This window comes from Myotis daubentonii, chromosome Y (assembly GCF_963259705.1).
Source record: "Myotis daubentonii chromosome Y, mMyoDau2.1, whole genome shotgun sequence".
In the NCBI taxonomy this organism is placed as follows: domain Eukaryota; kingdom Metazoa; phylum Chordata; class Mammalia; order Chiroptera; family Vespertilionidae; genus Myotis; species Myotis daubentonii.
This window is the reverse complement of record NC_081862.1, coordinates 1,046,098-1,055,037: the sequence shown is the minus strand read 5'-3', so window position 1 is coordinate 1,055,037 and position 8,940 is coordinate 1,046,098. Positions and strand designations below refer to the sequence as shown.

Genomic DNA, 8,940 nt, shown 5'->3' with positions numbered 1-8,940 from the left:
ACCGGGCTTCTTCCCTGAGTTTGTCGTCTAGTGTCTGATGAGATTGGACTTCTGTTTAAAGCCTCGCCCACACTCCGTGCACACATAGGGCTTCTGCCCTGAGTGTGTTCTCTGGTGTTTGATGAGAACTGACTTATCTCTAAAGCCTCTCCCACACTCCCTGCACACATAGGGTTTCTCCCCTGAGAGTGTCCTCTGGTGTTTGATGAAAACTGACTTATCTCTGAAGCCTCTCCCACACTCCCTGCACACATAGGGCTTCTCCCCTGAGTGTGTCCTCTGGTGTGTGATGAGAGATGACTTCCGTGTAAAGCCTCTCCCACACTCCCTACACACATAGGGCTTCTCCCCTGAGTGTGTTCTCTGGTGTTTGATGACACCTGACTTATCTCTAAATCCTCTCCCACACTCCCTGCACACATATGGCTTCTCCCCTGAGTGTGTCCTCTGGTGTTTGATGAGACTTGACTTATCTGTAAAGCCTCGCCCACACTCCCTGCACACATAGGGCTTCTCCCCTGAGTGTGTCCTCTGGTGTGTGATGAGAGATGACTTCCGTGTAAAGCCTCGCCCACACTCCCTGCACACATATGGCTTCTCCCCTGAGTGTGTCCTCTGGTGTGTGTCGATATGTGACTTATCATTGAAGCCTTGCCCACACCCTCCATGCTTGATTGTTACAATTTTTGACATTCTTACTCCCACAGATAATTTGCCTGTGTTCTTTGGATTCAAGTCCTGGCCTGTGCTGGGCTCTTCCTCCATTATTCTCTCACACTCACTGGAGCTCCCTGTTTGTCTGTTGGGAGGCTTGAAAGAGTCCCTTGAAGTTCCCCTGTGCCTGATCCTTTTAAGCAAATGTTTGGACGTTCCTTTGACCTCTTGACCTTCAGCTTTGTCATTCCAGCCATGTGGACCAGGATGTTGCTGCTGCTGTTGATTCTGACGCTCTGGGCCGGGTTCCTCTGACTGGAGGTGTTTTCCTGCAGGTGCTCCTGGCAGAATCTCAGAGGGCTGATTGCGTTTCACATGTTGGCTGAGGAATGTCTGACTGGAGAAGGCCACAGAGCAGTAGGGACATGGGTGGATCTCTGTCTTTGGTTCTGCTGAAGGAGAAAGTTTTGGTCAGGGCATGTCTGGGCAAGGCTGCCTGTGCCTTACGCTCTGTCTCCTGGTAAGACCTGTCTCCGAAATCATTCTAACTGTGTTGACAGTGCAAGCTCTGCCTCCCACAGAGTGTTCCTTCACAGTCTACTTTTCTTTCTCTTTGTCTGCATTACTATTCTTCAGAAATCCAGAGACCCCATATCAAAAGTCTTTTCTACAGCCCTGGTCATTGTGGATCAGTGGAAAGAGTCTCAGCCTGTGGACAGAAAGGTCCTGGGTTTGATTCCCATCAAGGGCATGTGCCTTGGTTGCAGGTTTCTCCCCTGCCCGGGACCTCGTCAGGGATTGTGCAGGAGGCAACAAATCGATGTGTTCCTCTCACATTGATATTTCTCTCTGTCTTTCCCTCTCTCTTTCATTCTCTATAAAAATCAATGGAAAAATATCCTTGGGTAAGGATTGAAAAGAAAAAAGGTCTTACAGATCAAGGACCATCAGAAGCCATTTGACTCCTTATATGGGTTTGACTATCGTGACCTTTCCATATACATGTATCTTCTAAGTCATGTTAAAGAGAAAAACCACAGGCCTGGCCAGGTATCTCAGTGGTTGCGCATCAACCCATGAACCAGGTCGTCACCAGTTTGATTCCTGGTCAGGGCACATGCCCAGGTTTTGTGCTCTATCCTAGCAGGAGGCAGCTGATCCATGTTGATATTTCTATCTCTCTCTTCATTTCCCTTCCTCTCTCTCTCTCAAATCACTAAAAATATTTAAAAATAGAGGAACAATAGGCCCCAACTAGCAATTGCTTCTCTCAGTTTTCCACAAATCATAAAATGGAAATATGTCTTTCCTCACACAGTATTCCTACTTGATTTCTTTCAGTGTTAGCCTATTTCAAATACACTACAAAGTCCTGTTTCAAAATATCTCCCCAACCATGCCCTAGCCAGTTTGGCTCAGTAGATAGAGCGTCACCTTGGGGACTCCAGGCTCCTGGGTTCGATTCTAGTCAAGGGCACGTCCCTTGGTTGCAAGCTCAACCCCCAGCCCTGGTTGGGGTGCCCGTGGGAGACAAGCTATTGATGTTTCTCTCTCTGTCTCTCCCCCTTCTACTCTCTCTCAAAAAATAATCAGTGGAAAAATATCCTTGGGTGAGGATTAACAACAACAAAAATATTTCCCCAACCTGCTTCTTACACTCCTGACTCCTGTCCCTCTCCAGCCAGTCCGCCTTCCTCTCTCACTTGGAGTTGAAATAATCTCGGAGGTGATTCCCCACTGAAGTTTATTTTCCAAAAAATTTAACAAAGCATAGTTTTAGAACATGCCACTCTGTACCTGAAAACAGCTCAATTGTCCCGTCTCACTCAAGAAAGTCCCAAGTATCTCAGTTTGGATCATAGGCACTGTATTTCCAGGCTGCTAGGCATCTGTCCAACCTCTGTTCTTACCCTCTGTACTGAGACTGAGACGGCAGTAGTCCTCAGTCAGCTCAACACCCCACCTCTTTCCTTCCCTGCACCAGCCACTCCCTCTGCCTTGGACCTTGTGACACAACTGTTGTAACTGTTGTCTCCTGAGAAAGCCTTCACTTGACCTTTGCAATACCACACACCCACCTTCCCCTCACACTGATCCCTAGGCACTTGTCCTGGGCCCGTTTTCTCCAAAGCGCTAACCACTGTGTAATATTAAGCACATGCACATATGTCTGCCAGGGCTTCCCTCCTTCACCAGCCAGCTGCTCAGGAGCAGTGATTCTGATCATCATGTTGATCTGTATTTCCAGCTCCCAGAACCCTGCGTGGCACCGCGTAGGAATTCACATGACAAGTCACAAAATAATGAATGAATGCATGTTAACACACACATTTCATTTAGAAATATGCAGTAAATGAAGAAGAAACAGCTAAAGTGTTAAAAAAAACAAAAAAACAAAACAACAACCCACAAACAACCACCTTGATGAGAGAGCTGGTTAAGTGCCTGAAACCTTTTTTTTTTTCTTTTTGCCTCTAGCCCTGTCAGCACTATATGATGCTGTGTATTTTGTGCATGAAGTATATTTTAAAATGGAACAATAATAGCCCCTGGCCAGTGTGGCTCAGTTCGTTGAGCATTGTCCCGTTCACCCAGAGGTAGCCAGTTTGATTCCTGGTCAGGGCACATGTCTGGGTGGTGGACTTGATCCCCAGTAGGGATAATGCAGGAGGCAGCAGATTGATATTTCTCTCCCTCTCCCTTCATCTCTGTCTCTAAAACCAAGAAAAGCATATTTTTAAAAATTAGAACAAAAATAAAAAATTAAAAATATCAAAAACCTATGTGATGAGCCATCCATTTCTGAAGCATCTGATTTGAAGCTTTGCTGACTCTAGAGTGGAGTTTACTCTACTTGAGAGTTGGAGCATGAAAACTTCTAAGAATTCTTTCTTTCCATGTTGAAGAAGAGTGGTGCCCACCTCTCCCGGCCACAAGCTCTGTCTTCCACTTGCTGCCCCACTTGATGCCCAGCTTTTGGCCATACTCTTCTCCATACCAGACCAGCAGCTCACAGCCTGTCCTCACGACCCGGCAGGTTCGGTACAAAATCTGCCTGTGATATTTAAAGGCCACCAGTTTCTGTTCTTGGTCATCCCGGGTGCAGTTCACATACCTGGCGTTGAGGCAGATGAAAGGAAAGAAAACCACAGGCGATGAGTTGCCACTACCTGTCATATTCGTGTCCAGCTCCTCACTGACGCTTAAGGCCCTCAGCACTGATGGCACCCACACCCATGCTCCTGGGGAAACTTCTGTTCAATGTCCAAGCCTCTGTCACAATGTCATGTGAATTCCTCTCTCTAAGTCCTGCTCACAGTGCTCATCCTGCCTAATGCCATTTCCAAAGCCTCATTCCAGACTTCCCCATCAAACCTGGTGACCTCTAGCTTCTCTAAGCTGTAAGTCAGGTTCGGTGTTACACCACAGAACTCGGGGCTTGATCTAGGACTCACATCATTCAACACTCAGTCCAAGTCTACCTTCTCTTCAGAGGCCTTTGTCGAGTCTCCCCACACTTTATTGAAGGCATCATTCAGTTGCCTCCCCCAGGTTCCCACAGAAACGTGGAGGTCTCTCTGTCTTAGAAAAATAACACAGAACAATAGTAGTTTATTCATAATCTGTCTCCCCTGACACAAGAGAGCCCTTCAGGAAAGGGCCATGAGCACTATTACTCTGCAGGCTCCAACAGCCATTTGTGGTTAGAACTGAGTCTGGGATGATGTGCTGCCCTCAAAGGTTGAGACTATCCTTGGTTCAAGGCTATCTGGGCACTGGGCACTTCTTGAAAAATAGGAAAATTAGAGTTAAATATTTATGAAATAAAATGTTTCATGTCCGTCTGCAGTAAGTCCTCCCTAGGGTCATGGATTGTGTAATCTGTGTAAGTAATGAATTCCTTCCTCTAAACTGGAACATAGTAGGTGTTTAACTAATGCCCATTAGATAAATCACAGAGTAATACAGGGTCCTCAAGTTTTTCCCAGTCAGTGCCCAAACTAGAGACTTCTATTTTGCTCTGTATGGAGAAAAAAGGGGAACAGAGTACTGAGGGAGACCATTAGGGAGGCATGATGGGAAGGACAGACATGTGGGTTGTGAGGCATGAGTATCCTCTCTGGCACCCAGAAGCCTAGTGACCTTACCTCATCCAGTTGGCCTGAGATGTATCCTTTCCATCCACATACTCATAGCAGTTTCTCCCTTTGGTGATCTGCATTTCAGGAAAAGAAGTTAAAGGCCGTGTATGTGTGTGTGTGTGTGTGTGTGTGTGTGTGTGTGTGTGTGTGTGTGTGTGTGTGTGTGGTTGTGTGTATATAATAGAAGAATTACTTTATTCTACTGTCATCAAATCTCTTTCAGCCTGCATGGTGACTCAACTGCCAATGGTGATCACAGGATATTTTTCTTACTCATCATCTACACGTCGGAGTCGATTTGTCCACTAAGCAGGAGCCCCACAAGGGAGGAGTCTGTACCACTTTGCTCCCATTTACCCTCTGATCCTTAGAGAGGAGCTCCATGTTCATGCAAAGTCCGCCCAGTACACAGAGCTAACTAACCATATGGTCCCCATCCATGTCCGAGCATGTAGAAGGTGGGGGCCCCCCAAGCCACAGGAGGGACGGGGAAGCCAGAGTACAGGGAAGAGGTAAAGTTCTCACCAGCCAGGAGTAGCCGCTGTTGGCTGTGGCTTCATCTTCTGTGATCTGACCCTCATAAGGGCCAAAGTGCAGGCCCTCGGGCAGATCACATTCCTCATTCCACACTCCAAGCCCAGCCTCAGGGATGCCTGATGGTCCGATTCCCAACCCAGGGGGCAGAGTGAGGGCTGAGCGGTTGGCATGCCCCTTGTTCGCAGCACTGTCTTTTACAAACGTAGGAGGCCCATGCACAGCACAGCTGTCAATGAAGAAGTTCTGACACTTCTCACAATCTGGAGGCAAGAGCAACAGGGAAGAGGGAGGGTGCAGTGCATGTTCCTGGACATGAAGAGCTTCGGAAAGAGCTCACATCAGTGAGCCTCAATCCTGTACTCCCGGTCACGAGAGGAAGGGAATGATTTGGGCACCCAAAGACCAAGTGAAATTCTTGCATCAAGACATAACATGCTCCTTGGTGAGGGTGAGCTTACATAGGTAGTCATCGTCCTGGGGCTCGCTGACCTCTTGGTAGACACAACACTTCCTCTCTCGTAGGCTATACATCTTCACTTCGATCTCCTTTCTCCTGAGGTCTACATGGGAGAAGGGCAGGTGACTGAGGGGATGAGGTCTGGAACATTAGTCCCTATCTTATCAGAAAACACACAATGTCCTACCATCAAATGATCGCCTGTTCTATTATAGTATGTGGTATTTTCCTCCATTAACTAAAAGACTAGCACTCCACACTGACTATTGGTGGCTGATTCAATTTTAGTTTCTAGATGATCCCATTCTGAGGTTCAACCTCCCAAGCTTTGGTCATTCATAAAGTATGTATTGAGGGAACATTATGCGTTAGGCACTGAGTAAAGACCTGGGCACACAACACCAAGAGAATATGGTTGCTATTATCACAGATGGATTTATTGGACAACTTGCATGTGTCAATTGTTTAAGATTTAATTTAATGCTATCAAACTATATGTGGCCCATGTTTCCTTATGTTCACTTTACACATTAGCATTCAGGAGCTCAGAGAGTTGGTAAGATTAGCTCAAAGCTTCAGTGCTAACTCCAGTTTCAAATCCAGGCCTATGCAAAGTCCACCCCACATACCTAGGCTACACTGATTAGCCTTTCTAGAAGAATTAGTGGAACTGAAATCTCCAAATTATGTAACTTACCCAATTTCGATCTAGGGTGCTGTCCAGAGGGACTTGCTTCTCCAGGAGGGGGCACTGGTTTCTGAGTCTGCTCTGAGCCACTTGTGGTCAACAAATTTGCTGTTCCTGACAATTCCTTCAAAGTAGACTCATTACTTAATGACGTCCTGGACTTTGCCTTCAATGTGGAAGTCCCATATTAAAAGGTAACATGCATTTATTTAATTATGTAGGGTTTATGATATATTTTCACATACATGACTTCAATGAACACTTCAACAACTCTGAAATACCTGGGAAGTATGAATATTAGAGGAAAAAGAAATGGCTAATGTGGGTTGTGAATTGAACACTAGAACCCATGGCTTGAGGATCTTTTTTTTTTTATATAGAACAGTGAGTGTGAAAGATACTGGGAAGAAAATAAGTCATAGTTGGGCCCTAACCAGTGTAGCTCAGTTGATAGAGTGTCAGCCTGCGGATTGAAGGGTCCTTAGTTCGATTCCGATCAAGGGCCAGTGACTTGGTTGCAGGATCCTCCTCCCTGGCCCATGCCCTGGTCTGGACTTATGCAGGAGGCAACCAATCAATGTGTCTCTCACATTGATATTTCTCTCTGTCTCTCCCTCTCTCTTCTATTCTCCCTAAAAATCAATGAGAAAATATCCTTGGGGGAGGATTAAGAATAAAAAAGAAAGAAAGAAAAATAGTTGGCAGAGCCCTGGCTGGTGTAGCTCAGTTGGTTGAACTGAAGGGTTGCCGGTTCCATTCCCGGTCATGGTACATGTCCTGGTTACGGGTTAGATCCCAGGTGGGGGTCTGTGTAGGAGCAACCGATCCATGTTTTTCTCTCTCACTGATGCTTCTCTCCCTCTCCCTTCCTCTTTCTCTCTAAAATCAATAAAAACATATATTTTTCAAAAGAAATGGCTGGCAGAAACCTATCGTGAAAATAAGGAAAATTATGCTAAAACTAGAGACCCAGTGCACGAATTCATGCACCAGCGGGGTCCCTCATCCTGGCCTGTGGGATCAGGCCAAAACTGGCTCTCCGACATTCCCCGAGAGGTCCTGGATTGCGAGAGGGCACAGGCTAGGCTGAGGGACCCCACTGGGGCACGATCAGGGCTGGGGAGGGACGCGGGAGGTTGGCCAGCTGGGGAGGAACCGCAGGAGGACTCCAGGGTGTGTCCGGCCATCTCGCTCAGTCCTGATCAGCTGGACCCCAGCAGCAAGCTAACCTATAGGTCAGAGCGTCTTCCTCCTGGTGATCAGTGCACGTCATAGCTACTGGTCTACCGGTTGACTGTCTGCCCCTTGGTGGTCAGTGCACATCATAGCAAGCAGTTAGTGGCATTAGCATGTCATCATCATATTATGCTTTGATTGGTTGAACGGACAACTGGACACTTAGCATATTATATAGGATGTGCAAATTACTATATCACGGAAAGAATATTTGTAATTAGAGTAGTTGGTTCCCACCAATTCTGTTTGAATAAGGTTGTGCTACTAGCTAGTTCTCTTCATTTTTCCTGACCTATAACGTGCTAATTCTTAATGTTATAATAAACATGACATATAACGGTGTTCACCAAAGTGTTCTGTGAGCTCTTTGATACAGTGTGAATGTCAAATTACAGTCCTGCTATCAATGTACCTCTCAGTCGTCTCTGTATTTGAAATCACATGTAAATTATCTTCATTATTTTTTGACCCTATTCTAGTTTAATTTGTAAATTTTAAAGCACTCTTTCAGCCAACATTCAGGGGCCCTCAGGGACCCTGAGCTGGGCCTGGGACTTCTGGAAGAGAAAAATCTGGTGTGAACCAAAGAGCTCACAATGCAAACGTAGGCAGGCGGAGCAAATGATTCAAACAAGATGACACTGGCCTAATTAGAGCTCAGAGAAAGAAGCCATGCTTCTTACTGGAATGAGCATTCAAAACCAGTTCCAGATGGATGAGCTTCTATTGAATAGTGTGTCATCTCTATGAAGTTCTTAAGTCACTTTATTTATTGTTTCTCAATTGTCAAACCGGAAGCTCCCCAGAGTTGAGAGATGCTTTCTTTTATTTGACCAGGAGGCTCTGATGCTGGGGTTCCTATGTCCTTCTTCATGGGGGACCATGCACCGTGCAAACTGCCTATATGTCAGTAAGCTTCCGCGAGTCGGAAGTCTTAGTGCATCTCTCACGGCAGCATAGTGTTTGGAACCATCATTCATTGAAAGATGTAATCATGTATGGATAAGACAGTGGAAACTGCATGAAACTATGGAAATTTGAATGAGCTTGTAAGTGGTTTAGAGATGAAGCTATGGATTAGAGTGCATGCCCACCAATACTGTGATCTCAGACATATAATCAAACACTTGTATATGTCTGAAACCTCAGTTTCCTCATCAGAAACGGTGATAGTTATAGTACCTACCTCATAGGGTTGTGGTAAGGTTTAAGTGAGTTTATTCACG

General features: G+C 46.0%; 1 pseudogene; it reads right to left on the bottom strand.

Annotated features, from left to right (window-relative positions):
* Positions 1–764: 764 nt before the first annotated feature.
* Positions 765–8,940, bottom strand: part of LOC132225593 (histone-lysine N-methyltransferase PRDM7-like) — a 42,519-nt pseudogene continuing 34,343 nt past the window's right edge.